A 3,866-nucleotide genomic window follows, 5' to 3' on the forward strand; every position below is an offset into this window, starting at 1 on the left:
TAAACATTTAAATAAATAAATAAATAAATAAATAATAAAAATAAAACATATTTAAAACTTTTTTTATTTAAAAAAAAACATTAAAAAACACAGTTTATTTTCTGTGCTCCAGCACCACACAGGCTGGTGTGGGCTTATGGAGCCTGGGTGCTGAAGTTTCAAGGTCACTGTGAGCCAGACCCTGTCCCAGTCTGAGCTTTTAAGGTGAAGTGGGAGAGAGTATCCCTGCAGCTCCTCAGCCCTTTAAAACTGAGACTTCTATTTCTATATCCCAGTGCTTACCAGGGCTGGTGTGGGCTTGTGGACCCTGGGCTTGCTGAGGTTACAAGCTCCTTGTGATAACCAGACCTGGCAGTTATGGCATTCGGCCTGCCTGTCAGGGCATCAGACCCGCCCATTATGGTGTCCAGACCCTGCTCTGGTCTGGGCTTTTAAGGTGGGGTGGGAACATAAACTCTGTCATTCTCTAGTCCCTCTGACCTGGAGAGCTTTCCTGTAGTTCCTTCATTCTTGGTGAAGCTCTACTGTTGTCTTCTATATACTAGTTGCCCTTTTAAACCACCGCTATTTTTTCTGTGCACAAGCAGAGGGATCTGTTCCCATCCCCCAGTACTATCCCTCCCCACTGCTGTTCACAGTTTAGAGGGTTGGAAGTTTCCTTTGTTACCTTGTTTGCATTTCTCTTGCTGTTTTCTTGTCATTCTATCATTGGTTGTTTAGTAACTATTCAGTCAGCCCTCAGTTCTTCCTCAGCAGGAATTGTTCTATTAATTGGTTCTATTAATTTGGTATGTTCCATGGAGAAGGTGAGTTCAACGTTTTCCTATGTTGCCATCTTGGACTGTAATTCCTCAGGATCTTTCTTTAAAACATATACACACATATGCACACACACAATTTTCTGAATTTGTGTCTTTTTCTCTTCTCCAACCCTTTCATCAGGACCTTTTAATGTTAGTATTGGTCCATTTATCCTTTACTTTTCCATAAGCTGATTTCCAAAGTGGTCTTTTTCTTTTCTTTCTAGACTTCCCATACAGTTTCTCTTTTTATTTTGCTAAAGATCCAATCTATCCAATTTGTGAGAGTTTTGTGTGTGTGTGTGTGTGTGTGTGTGTGTTTAGTTTTTTTGAGAGAGAGAGAGAGAATGAGTAGGGTTGAAGCAGAGAGAGAGAGAGAGGGAGAGAGAATTCCACGCAGTCTCAGGACGGTGGAGGCTGTGTAGCATTGCCGTTACTCTGAGGAGAACAGTCGGTAGAGGGGTGCAAAAATGCAGAGCAATAAAACCTTTAACTTGGAGAAACAAAACCATACTCCAAGGAAGCATGATCAGCATCATCACCAGCAGCACCACCAACAGCAACAGCAACAGCCACCACTGCCACCAATACCTGCAAATGGACAGGAAGCCAGCAGCCAGAATGAAGGCTTGACTATTGACCTGAAGAATTTTGGGAAACCAGGAGAGAACACCTTCACCCAACGTCGCCGTTTCTTTGTGAATATCTTCCTGCTGACATCACTGAGGAGGAGATGAGGAAACTACTTGAGAAATACGGGAAGGCAGGTGAAATCTTCATTTATAAGGATAAGGGCTTTGGCTTTATCCACTCGGAAATGCGAACCCTAGCGGAGACTGCCAAAGTAGAGCTGGACAACATGCCACTTCGTGGAAAGCAGCTGCGTGTGCGCTTTGCCCGCCATAGTGCATCATTCATGTCCGGAACCTTCCTTGGTATGTTTCCAACGAACTGCTGGAGGAAGCTTTTTCTGTGTTTGGCCAAATGGAAAGGGCTGTAGTCTTCGTGGATGATTGAGGAAGGCCCTCAGGAAAAGGCATTGTTGAATTCTCAGGGAAGCCAGCTGCTCGGAAAGCTCTGGACAGGTGCAGTGAAGGCTCCTTCTTGTTAACCACATTTCCTCAGCCTGTGGCTGTGGAGCCCATGGACCAGTTGGATGATGAAGAGGGATTCCAGAGAAGCTGGTTATAAAGAACCAGCAATTTCATAAGGAGCGAGAACAGGCACCCAGATTTGCACAGCCTGGCTCCTTTGAGTATGAGGATGCCATATGCTGGAAGGCACTCATTGAGAGGAGAAGCAGCAGCAGGACCAAGTGGATCGCAGTATCAAGAAAGCTCGTGAGAAGCTGGAGATGGAGATGGAGGCTGCTCGCCATGAACACCAAGTCATGTTAATGAGACAGGATTTGATGAGGCGTCCAGAAGAACTCCGGAGGAGGGAAGAGCTGCACAACCAAGAACTGCAAAAACGAAAGCAACTGGAGCTCAGGCAGGAGGAGGAGCGCAGGCGCCATGAAGAAGAGATGCGGCGGCAACGGGAAGAAATGATGCAGCGACAGCAGGAAGGATTCAAGGGAACATTCCCTGACGCAGAGAACAGGAGATACGGATGGGCCAGATGGCTATGGGAGGTGCTTTGGGCATAAACAACAGAGGCGCCATGCCCCCTGCTCCAGTGCCAGCTGGTACCCCAGCTCCTCCAGGACCTGCCACTATGATGCCAGATGGAACCTTGGGATTGACCCCACCAACAACTGAACGCTTTGGCCAAGCTACTACCATGGAAGGAATTGGGGCCATTGATGGAACATCTCCTGCGTTCAACCGTGCAGCTCCCGGAGCTGAATTTGCTCCAAACAAACGTCGCCGATACTAATAAAAATTTCAGTGTCTCGTTTCCCAAAAACTCTTAAAAGAAGGACCTTTTCTGGACTAGCCAGAATTCTGTCCTGGAAGAGTGTTAGGGATTTCTCCTAATAGTTAGGTCTTCCTTGCCTGTACTACTCTAAGGGAGTATGCTGGAGGCCCAGGGCAAGGGGTGGGGGGCGATAAAATTTAACAAATCGGTTCTGTGTGGTATATTGTCTAGCTAATTGATTCTGTGTAGTGCATTCCTGAAGTCTCCTGTGATTGTTGAGGGCCTGGGGTGAGGGTGGGGGAATCATGACAAAATGGAGCCAGTTAGACCCCGTTAATCTTGCTCACTCCATTCTTTGTCCATCCTGTTCTATTTGCTTTCTCATTCTTACACCCTCCAAACCCAGAGACACTGCCACCTACACCACAAAAACAAACATCCCCCAATGACCTTAGCCCCATTGCTCCACTTGCCGGTGGGAATTCAGGCAAATGTCCACAGACGTCACAGACAACATACATATGGTTCTGTTATATCCCATATATTACCCCTTCGTGTCCTAAAGAAGACTTTTTCTCTTAGAGATTTTCATTTTAGTGTATCTTTTAAAAAAAATCTTGTGTTAAGTTGCCTCCATCTTTTTTCTTGGGTAAGGGTAACCCAGGAATGGCCCTTTTCTGTCTACGATGTTGCTGTTCACAGCTTTTCTTGATAGGCCTAGTACAATCTTGGGAACAGGGTTGCTGTATGCTGAAGGTTGGACAGTAGCTCTTAGTCTTGCTTATCTTAGGTAGTTACACTGTGCATTTTTTTATTGGTGTACCACGCTTGATTTGTTCCTGATATCTTTGGAGCTTTTCTGAGAAATGGAGCAGTAATGCAGTATCAACTTATTAAAATATATTTTAAGCCTTTAAAAAAAAGAAAAAAAAAGAATTCCAAGCAGGCTCTATGCTGTCAGTGCAGAGCCCCACATGGGGCTTGATCCCACAAACTCTGAGATCATGACTTGAGCCAAGTTTAAGAGTGGGATGCTCAACCGACTGAGCCACCCAGATGCCCCCAATTTGTGAGAGTTTAGTTTGAGATACATCTTTTCAATTACAATCAGAACTATTCCCAACACCATATTTGTTGGGCTAACTACCCTCAACTAGGCAACTAAAATATTTTAAATGTGTACATACCATTGTTCACTTGAACCAA

The 3,866-nt window shown here is 45.2% G+C and overlaps 1 pseudogene; it reads left to right on the forward strand.

Annotated features, from left to right (window-relative positions):
• Positions 1-1,223: 1,223 nt before the first annotated feature.
• LOC131503685 (non-POU domain-containing octamer-binding protein-like) lies at positions 1,224-2,923 on the forward strand (annotated as a pseudogene).
• Positions 2,924-3,866: the final 943 nt, after the last annotated feature.

The sequence above is a fragment of the Neofelis nebulosa genome, chromosome 2 (assembly GCF_028018385.1).
Source record: "Neofelis nebulosa isolate mNeoNeb1 chromosome 2, mNeoNeb1.pri, whole genome shotgun sequence".
Taxonomy (NCBI): domain Eukaryota; kingdom Metazoa; phylum Chordata; class Mammalia; order Carnivora; family Felidae; genus Neofelis; species Neofelis nebulosa.